The sequence below is a fragment of the Mastomys coucha genome, unplaced genomic scaffold (genome assembly GCF_008632895.1).
Source record: "Mastomys coucha isolate ucsf_1 unplaced genomic scaffold, UCSF_Mcou_1 pScaffold1, whole genome shotgun sequence".
NCBI classification, from domain to species: Eukaryota; Metazoa; Chordata; class Mammalia; order Rodentia; family Muridae; genus Mastomys; species Mastomys coucha.
This window is the reverse complement of record NW_022196891.1, coordinates 33,789,848-33,799,662: the sequence shown is the minus strand read 5'-3', so window position 1 is coordinate 33,799,662 and position 9,815 is coordinate 33,789,848. Positions and strand designations below refer to the sequence as shown.

Here is a 9,815-nt window from a genome sequence, read left to right as displayed (position 1 = left end):
TTTTTCTTTCTGGATGGGGTTTTTCACTGTGTAGCCCAGGCTGATCTCAAACTTGCAATCCTCCTGCTGCAGCCTCTTATATTCTGGGATTACAAGTGTCTCACACTCCACCCAGCTAGGATTCCATTCATGCCATAATGACCCTGAGCTGGGGTTCACCACCTCATTTCACAGAAGCAGCTGCTGATTCCAAAGCCACAGCAGGCAGGAAAGCAGGCTGAGAGTAGAACCCAGTTAGATTGTCCTAGAACCTTCCCTCCGTTCATCCAGGCACCAGGGAGGTGTTCAAGTGCTAGACATATTCAGTATAGACATATTCAGATTGATTTAAAGATGACTTTGGGGCTGGAGAGATGACTTATCAGTTAAAAGCACTGACTTCTCTTCTGAAGGTCCTGAGTTCAAATCCCAGCAACCACGTGGTGGCTCACAACCATCTGTAATGAGATCTGATGCCCTCTTCTGGTGCGTCTGAAGACAGCCACAGTGTACTTAGATATAATAATAAATCTTTAAAAAAAAATGACTTTGTGTCTATATAATTGTGCTCCAAACCTTTTAAGTAAATGGAATCATGTAGTCTACAACCTTTTTCTCTTCAGAAAAGTCCTCCTGCAGCCCACCCAAGTACCCATGAGGTTTTTTTCTTTGTTTTGTTTTGGGTTTGCTGAGTAACCCTGAGCTTTGCAGCCATCATATACAGGTGTTGAACACCTCAGCTTATTTCTGTGTTTTGATCAAGGTAGCTGAAGAAAGACGACCTATAACTTGCCACAAGACTTGTGAAACACTATTGGTTTGCTTAATTATATGTAGTGTGTGACTATCACAAACAGTGGGCTGGCTGCATGCGATGAGTGTCTAGAATGTGAAGCAAAATAAAGTAGCATCGCGAGTGCAGGGACATTTGGTGAATGGGTAATGGCTTCTATGTGAACACTGAATATTTGTGGGCGCCCAGTAAGAAGACTGTAAGAGCCTAGAAGAGAGGCTGGGGGCATCAGGAAGCATTTGAAAAGGTTTGAGTTGAAATTGAGAGCCTGGGAAGAGTGTGTCAGGAAATGGGAGGCTTCGGGAAAGAACAATAGTTGCAAAAGCCTGCACCCTCGGGTTGTGACCCTGGGTTACTCCGCACCGTCTTACGCATTCTCCACTCATGGAAATGTTATTCTGGGGTCCCTGATTATCTGCTCACCGGTGTGTGGCTCACCAGAAAAGAACGCCATGATTATTCAGAACTCTGATATCACTCTGAGGAACATTATCTCCAAATGAACTTAAAGTACTCACAATGTTCTAACCCTAGACATAAGCCTCGCCTTTCCACTTCATCTCATACAACCTGTGGTTGACCAGGCAAGCCCGCCTGGTGTTCCTCCCTAGCCATCCTGCGGAGGACTTATTCCCTGGAGCAGCATTCTAAGAATCTCCCTTTACTTCTAAGACTAACCACATTCTGTGACCTCAGATCTCAAAGTCCTGAGTAGCCACGGAAATTAAATAAACTGCTCTGAATTCATGGCTTGCAATACGCAGAGAACTGTGCTTACCTTTGAGCGAAAACAGAGAAAGATTCCTCCCTTTGGTGGAGTGGGGGATGGGGAGGTGGCATTACTAAGAAGAGAAGCCTCAGAATTATGAAATAATTGAGAAATCTTCATGACCCCTACCAGACCTGCCCACAAACCTTGGCAAACTGGCCCATCGCCTCACAGAGACGTTGCACATAATTCGAGGACACCATGATTGATGGCATGAGAGTTTTGCTTCATAATTTCAGTGCCACACTGTGAAGCATAAATATCCAGGGAAAAGAAATTCTGAGGGAAGTCCTGATATCTAAACTTTAGCTGAAAGAAAACCTAGCTCTAAAATTTCACAGTCGTCTGGAGGAAGGGGGTCTAAACAGGATGCCTGTGAGGATGCTGCACACACTGAATGCAGAGCTAGATCGGGCATCAGGTATCGACCAGGTGGAAGACATAGCTTGCTGACACTTTAGAGTTATTTCATAGTAATATCTGCATCTGCATTTAAAAGACTGAAGAATTTTCCCTTTGGATAAGTATCCAAAGTTATTTATATCTGGAAGATATATACAGTCATTATCAAGCAGAATCTAAAATATTTAAGGACATGTAAACCATGCGTAGTAAATAGGGGGGAAAGCAGGCAAACACAATTATGATTCCACAGAAGGAAAACTAGATGGAGAAAGTACAGCAAAAAGGGTACTGAGGGTAGTCTAGAGGGTGTGTGTCCTCACATTGCTGGGTTTTAGAAGTTTCTAGAATGAGCATCCCTTACTGCATTGATAATAAGTGAACATCTATATGTACATATATTTTTAAATGGACATAAATGACAAAGGAAATGAGAGTCATGAAATATAGCTGTAATCCCAGCACTCTGGAAGCTAAGGCATAAGTTCAATGCTACCCTGAGCTATATAGCCAAACCCTCTATTCAACAAATAAACAATATAAAAACCACATCAACAACAAAACCACTGTAAGTTCACAATGACCCAGCCCCTTCTGTTGGATACCATGAGTTTTAGAGATAGATCATTGTACTCAGGTGCCATGCTGTACTGGAAGGTCTTTACAATTTGGGTTACTTTACCCCAAATCACTGTCCTGCCCCTGGCTGCTTCTTCAGTATTGGCTCAGAGATGGGAGATGTGTGACTTATGCTGTGACTCATTATCTACCCTAGAATTCAATTCATGTTCAAGATGGGAAGGAATTGTCAAGGCTCGTGGTTCGAGATGATAAGGTGAGGTAGATTCTAAGAATGGACATTCTGGGCTCCCAAGACAGCATGCAGATTTGGGGGAGGGGATATTTCTTTTTCATTTGACTCTTGTTATTATTCTGAGAAAACCAAAGCCCTTCTCTGACATATAGTAAGACAGTGATGCAGGACTGCAAAGGCAGCTCATGTGTAAAGGTGATCAGCAGTGACCATGATGAACCAGGCACCCACATGGTGGAAGGGGAGGACCAAGTCCCAAAAGTTTCTCTCTGACCTCCACAAGGATGCTTATTCTCTCTCTCTCTCTCTCTCTCTCTCTCTCTCTCTCTCTCTCTCTCTCTCTGAATACATAAGTGAAATTTAAAATCCTTTTTGTTTGTTTGTTTGTTTGTTTTATGTAAGTACACTGTCTCTGTCTTAAGACACACCAGAAACCAGAAGAGGGCATCGGACTTCATTACAGATGGCTGTGTGCCACCATGTGGTTGCTGAGATTTGAACTCAGGACCTCTGGAAGAGTAGTCAGTGCTCTTAACCACTGAACCATCTCTCCACCCCCCTTAAAATCTTTTTTTAAAGAAAAGAAAAGAAAAGAAAGAAAGAAAGAAAGAAGGAAGGAAGGAAGGAAGGAAGAAATCTAGGGGGGCTGGAGAGATGGCTCAGCAGTTAAGAGCACTGACTGTTCTTCCAGAGGTCTTGAGTTCAAATCCCAGCAACCACATGGTGGCTCACAACCATCTGTAATGAGATATGATGCCCTCTTCTGGTGTGTCTGAAGACAGCTACAGTGTACTTATATATATATAATAAATAAATAAAACTTAAAAAAAAAAGAAAAAGAAATAAATCTAGAGTGTGACAAAGTTGACAGTGTTATAGAACCTCAGGTAGTTTTTTTTTTTTTTTTTAAACTAATAAGCAATGAAAAGAAAAGTACTGGATGGATTCATTGAAAACTGAGTGGTTGGGCCAGAGCGAGCTGGGCAAAGATAGCAGGCCAGAGGGAGAAGAAAAAAGAAAAAAGAAAACTGAGTGGTTTTGTAATTTTCAGTGTCTAGCTCTCTAATATTTTATATAATACACATGTACAGTAGGTCCCCTTATCCAAAGAGGATCAGCCCACCTCCAGTCAGTGCCTGCAATTAGCAGTAGTGCTGAGCCCCGGCTTGAGCTGGACCTCCTTTCTCTGTCTAGCCTTATGTATGGAATCTGCGGGAATCAGAACTCCTGTCCCTTATACTGTAATGTCACCCCTTGTCACTATTCTGATTATTTGGAGCCATCACTAAAAATAAACCATAGTCATTAGAGCACACGTTGCATCATGACAACAGGTCTGACAGTATAGATGACACTAGATAACCAGTAGGTTGGTAGTTATGGCCTAGACATATGGATCAAGGGATGATTCCTACTCTTCAGATACTAGGCTGGATGGAGGACAGCAAGGAATCGCTCCACATTAGTCTTACACCACACAGTTTTAAAATATGAGTTGCATATCTCTGGAATTTTCCCTTTTGAATATTCTTGGATCATAGCTGACTGGAAAACTGAACCACAAAACTGTGGCTAGGAAGGAACATTTACAAACACAGCCAACACATCCCAAGCTCCTCTTGAGTCTTTCCTACGCTACCAATGAGCACCACTTCTACCTCACCATCAGACAGAGACAGCCATAGGTTGTCGAAGAGGAAATCAAAGGTGTGGCTCCATCCCAAAGCCTAGTGAGCACTGGGTTCAAGCTGTCAGTGTCTGCTTTGCGCATGTTGGTGTCTCACTTTGGCCTGGATCCTGCATGAAATGATTAATATTCCAAAAGATGGTGAGTGATGCCACAGCAATCCTAGGATCCTGTTGGGAAGGAGAGCCCTCGGGACCCTTAAATGAGCATTGTGCTACAGAACCTGAGCTTACTATATGGCTTGGCTCCTTTGTCATCTTTGATCAACAGCTCAGAGCTCTGCCCTCCAGGTCAGCCATGTAGCAGACAGCCTGGCCACAGAAGTCTTCTGCTCCGATGAGCATCACAGATGCCCTTAGAATCTTGTTTAGGCAAGAAGAGGCCAAGCAAATAATTAGCAAAACTAACCACATTATCAAGGAGCGTAAAATGCCTACACCACAGCCAGTGTGTCAGGAATTTACAACTCCAAGTAGAACACTTGATGTCAAAGTAAGTCCTAAGAAGGTGTGTCAGTGTGCACACCTGAAGGGAACACTCCACACAATTCGCTTCCACAGAAGGTCACTGAATCAGAACGTGAAACAACCCCCACAGCATCCTAACTCTGAGTACTGCCTGCTTCACTCCAAATACACAACACTGCAGCGCCTTTGGGTTTGTTTTCAAGATTGGAGAGGTGCAACGTGAATCACGTATTCTCTGAACTTTCAAATGCATATGTGTTTGTCACTTGACATTAGATTCTTCTTGAGAAAGTGGAGTTCAGAGTCACTGCAGAGTAAGGCTTCACAGATGTGACTCTCCTCAGCGGCTGTAATGGGGATGCAAGCACCTGCCCATTGAACACCCACGATGACTTAGTTGGGCCTTGGCTCTAATTATTTGAGATTTGTGACTTCTAGAGCTAAGAAAAATGGCCTGAATTAAAGAGGCATGAAATGAGGTTTAGAAGAATCTATACATGGGTCTAATCATTTCATGGTAAGCAAATAGAGAAGAAAAGCCCGGAATGACCTACAGTCTTGAATCCATACTTTTGTTTCCATCTGGAGGAAAATTTCCCTTTTGTTTTGCACTCCCTAGACTCAAAAGCAGAACACTCTCGTGACCTTTGCTCTCTTCTTATTGTGGAAGAAGGGCATTGCCCTTCCGTAAGCCCAGAGAAGAGTCCTTTCCACACTCCTTGCTTTTATATTTTCTATTTACATTCTAGTGTCTGCTAGGGAACAACATCCTGATAAAAAGGAACATGAAGAACTCTACATCTGACAAAAGAAAAGAAAAGAAAAAAAGAAAAACCACAACGAAATCTTGGTTTCAAATATCACACAATTGACTGACACATCCAGCCCCCGCACCACCCCCCATGGGCCAACAGCTGCCTGACTCATTCTGGTATGTTTGCCTGCCTTAGCGGAGGGGGCTGATGTAAATAGGAAGTGATGAGGAGAATCAATTTGGGGCAAACACATTTTTTTCAAGGCTGTAACAGGAAGAGATAGGAAGCCCCGGAAGATACTTGATAGGTATTCAACTCAGTGGCAAGGAGGAAGTAGAACGCCGAAGCACTTGGCTAGTTATTTTGAGTTGTCAACGGAAACTGGATACAACAGAGAAAGGACGCAGATAGGATGCGTTCTGTTGCATAGCAACCCAGAGGCTAGAAGCTACTGAACATAGCTGAAACCATCTGTCTCTATGAAAGACGGAAGGGAAATGGTTTAAAACAAAGAAAAAAAAAGAATAGGCTAATAAAATTCTTGAAAAAAGTATACAAGGCTCCTTGTTCCTTTTTCTTAAAGAGTATTTTGTGGTAACATACACATATTTATAATGTTTAATGTCATTTCATAGAGTTGATTTTAATACATTCTGCATGTTTATATTTTTTTACCCTTTGCTTTGAATCAATCAATATCTCAAAAAAGGGTTGCAGATGGTTGAGTTGGTATAGTGTCTGTGGACTTTGGAAGACTTGGTTCAAGCCTAAAAGTCAGTACCCAATAAAAACCAGCGGTTGGCTAGCTTAAGGAAAATGCAGAGAGAAGAACATTCAGTTCCCAGAAAGATAACCTTCTGTCTTGCCCTGTGCCTTCTCCCAGAGAGCTTCCTGAGAAACGGTTCCTGTCCCAGACCGCTGAGCAAGGAGGGACATGCAGTACCACACAAGGGTGTTTCATTCCTAGGAAACTGCCGGCTCTAGAAGGAAGTGTGCAGAGTGGGTAAAGTTTGGCTTTTGGAGACAGGAAGTTCTCTTTAGAAATAATGTTCCATTTCCTGCTGCCCAAGACTGTCAGCCCTATAGCTGCTTTTGACAACATAGAAATTCAAGAGCCGGCTTCCTTCCCTCCACTCCTGATCTCCCCCGAGCTGCTTTCAACACATCACAGTTTCCCAGAGAACATACTTCTGTTGCCCGCTCTCAGGGCTAGGACGCAGACACATTCCCACCGCCCTACCAGAGAGAAACTGTGAGGACAGAAGACTTTACCTTCCCGTGGCACCTCTAGGCATTATGCTTAGGGAAACATGCTCCCTCCCAAGAGAAGAGAAGAGCTACTTCTTAGAAACTTTGCTTTGATGGTACCCGCGGTGGACCTCCATCTCCAGAAGGTTGTAGTTGGAAGTAATCTGGTACACATAGGGTAGAGAATCCTAAAACACTAAGAGGTGCATGAGAAAATGCTGACTGTTGAAACGGACAGGGTTTCTCTGTGTAACCCTGGCTGTGTCCTGGAACTCACTCTGTAGACTAGGCTGGCCTTGAACTCAGAAATCAGCCTGCCTCTGCCTCCCAAGTGCTGGGATTAAAGGCGTGCGCCACCACCGCCGGGCTTACTACCATCGTTCTTTGAGTTTATTTGGTTTGGGTCTTGGTTGCTTTTGTGCTGGTGCCGAGGACTGAACCCAAAGCCCTGAGGATGCTAAACACATGGATCCTCCACCGCTGAGCTGTGCCCATGGTCCTTACCTTTCTGTACAATGGCACTACAGAGCCATATATAGTCTAGTAAGGGTATGTATACACTGCACTCGGCACACTGGGGTCCACCCCACATAATCCCCCTTTGGTCATCCCTTTGGATTTCTTCTTTACAAAACATTATGGGATGGTAAGGATCCCAAAAGACAAGAAAAGTGTACACTTAGGAAGCACACAAATGCGCAGTAAACACTCACAAAATAGTGATGAGCATTCTAGCAAACTAATTTTCACTGATAAACTTTAAATATCCTCATCAAAATAAGGGGGTCTAGAGCAAGTGATAAAGTGTGCAGATCTCTGCTAAATGGTGAAAAATATTTTCCTCACTGAAATATCAAGAACTCACAATTACATAACCTGTGATTTAAAAAAAAAAAAGTGTATAAGCCAGGTATAGTGCATTTACTGTGTCTCCCAAAGTAAGAGAGATGAATCAGGGGGATTTTCGAGTTTGATCCCAACCTAGGCAACAAAATGAAATGTTTACTCAAAAAAAAGAGAAACCGAGAATATGAAGAAGCACAATTAAGTACATATGTCTATAGCAATTAATAATAATTATATATGTGTGTATGCGTGTGTTATGTGTGTTCAAAATTGGCCTTTGACTTCTTCTATATTTTACCATGACGACCAGGTATTCCCTTTGATGCAAATATTAACCCAGAAGAAATCAAGATCAAAGTTGCTTGACTTCAAGTTTAAGCAGTGAGCTGATTTTACATTTTAGTCCAGCTTTCCTGACTTTTAAATTCAACAGCAATTTCACAAGCTTATGTGTATGACGTCTCATTTTTGCTCAGACTAGTTTACATTTATATTTTGTAAAACTTTCATGAAATGGGAAAAGCAACCAAAACATACTTACTATAAGAATACTACAAGTGTCTGGGCTATTTTAGCAGTTACGGCATGGAGGAGAGGGCATTGCAGGTTCTTCTCTCTGTGTAGGGTAGGACAGTGGAAACTCCGGGGAGGGGAGAGCGGTGAGACCAGGTACAAATCGCAAGTCTGCCCCTCCACCAACCAGCCAGCCCTCTGCCCTAACCTCTCACAGAGAACAGGAGCATCCAACACAAAAGAGATGTTCAACAAAGGGTTGTTTTCTTCCAACTTTTGTTTTTAAAAAAAATTAAACAAATAAAAGTTCCATGTCTTTATTTCTCTATTAGATCTTACTTAGATCACAGGCACTGCATGGCTTTGGGACTGACCTGACTGAGCTGATGGGGAAGTGAAAACAGGACAGACTCGGATACAGAAAAGCTGCGGTCCGGCGAGCTGCGCACTCCACTCGGATGGAGATGCACCAACAGCAGCCTGGAAAGTAGGTGTATCCATTAGACAACCTTAAGGAGGAGGAGGCAGGTCTGCAGAGAAGCTTCACATGGCGATCCTCCAGGAAAGGAGAAAGGAGGCTGAGGTTGATAGTTTCTTCCAAACACTGGTTTGAGCCGAAATAAACATCCATACTCGCACCTGGAAACTTAGCCTGCAGCAGTATTTTGGTAGCTTTCTCCAGGACGGCTCACTCAAGCTGCTGTCACCATTGGAAAAGAGAAAACAAGTGCAAGCATACAGTTTGCAGGACCCAGCTGGCTCTGAAGCCAGGCTCTGACCTGGGCCCACACCGTCTGTGAAATGGTATGGGCATGCACCCTCGAATTCATGTGTTAGAAATTTAACCTTGCCGGGCAGTGGTGGTGCAAGCCTTTAGTCCCAGCATTTGGGAGGCAGAGGCAGGCCGATTTCTGAGTTCGAGGCCAGAGTGGTCTACAGAGTAAGTTCCAGGACAGCCAGGGCTATACAGAGAAACCCTGTCTCGAAAAACTAAAAAAAAAAAGAGAGAGAGAGAGAGAGAGAGAGAGAGAGAGAGAGAGAGAGAGAGAGAGAGAGAGAGAGAGAAAGAAAGAAAAGAAATTTAACCTCGAAGCTGTATAGTTGTGCTGTTTGGAGCTCCTGTGGGGAGAGTGACCAGGGTTGTTTGACACCATGAAGGTAGAGCCCCATTTTTCCTCCCTTTGGTTTTGAAGTTGTTTGTTTGTTTGTTTGTTTTTAAACTGTAATTTTTTATTAGATATTTTCTTTATTTACATGTAAATTTCTCCATTCCAAGTTTCCCCTCCAAAAAACAAAGAAACAAACAAAAACAACAAAAACAAACCCCTGTTGCCTCCCCCTTCCCCATGCCTGCCACCCCACCCTCTCCCACTTTCTGGCCCTGGCATTCCCCTACACTGGGGCACAGAACCTTCACAGGGCCGAGCTCCTCTCCTCCTATTGATGATCGAATTTGCAATCCTCTACTATACGGGTGCTGCCAGAACAATCAGACCCCTCTATGTGCAGTCCTTGGTTGGTGGTTGAGACCCTGGGAGCTCT

The 9,815-nt window shown here is 43.4% G+C and overlaps 1 protein-coding gene across 11 annotated transcripts in view; it reads right to left on the bottom strand.

Annotated features, from left to right (window-relative positions):
* Nucleotides 1–2,726, bottom strand: part of LOC116070300 (mediator of RNA polymerase II transcription subunit 15-like) — an 18,292-nt gene extending 15,566 nt beyond the window's left edge. For 9 of the 11 annotated variants that reach the window (XR_004110346.1, XR_004110353.1, XR_004110345.1 and 6 more), the window contains exon 1: nucleotides 1,291–1,426. The gene's annotated coding sequence lies outside the window, so the exon portion shown is untranslated. Of the gene's footprint in view, nucleotides 1–1,195; nucleotides 1,427–2,625 lie in introns of those variants that run through there. The other 2 variants (XM_031341632.1, XM_031341622.1) reach the window with 2 other exon arrangements.
* Between the last annotated feature and the right edge of the window lie 7,089 nt (nucleotides 2,727–9,815).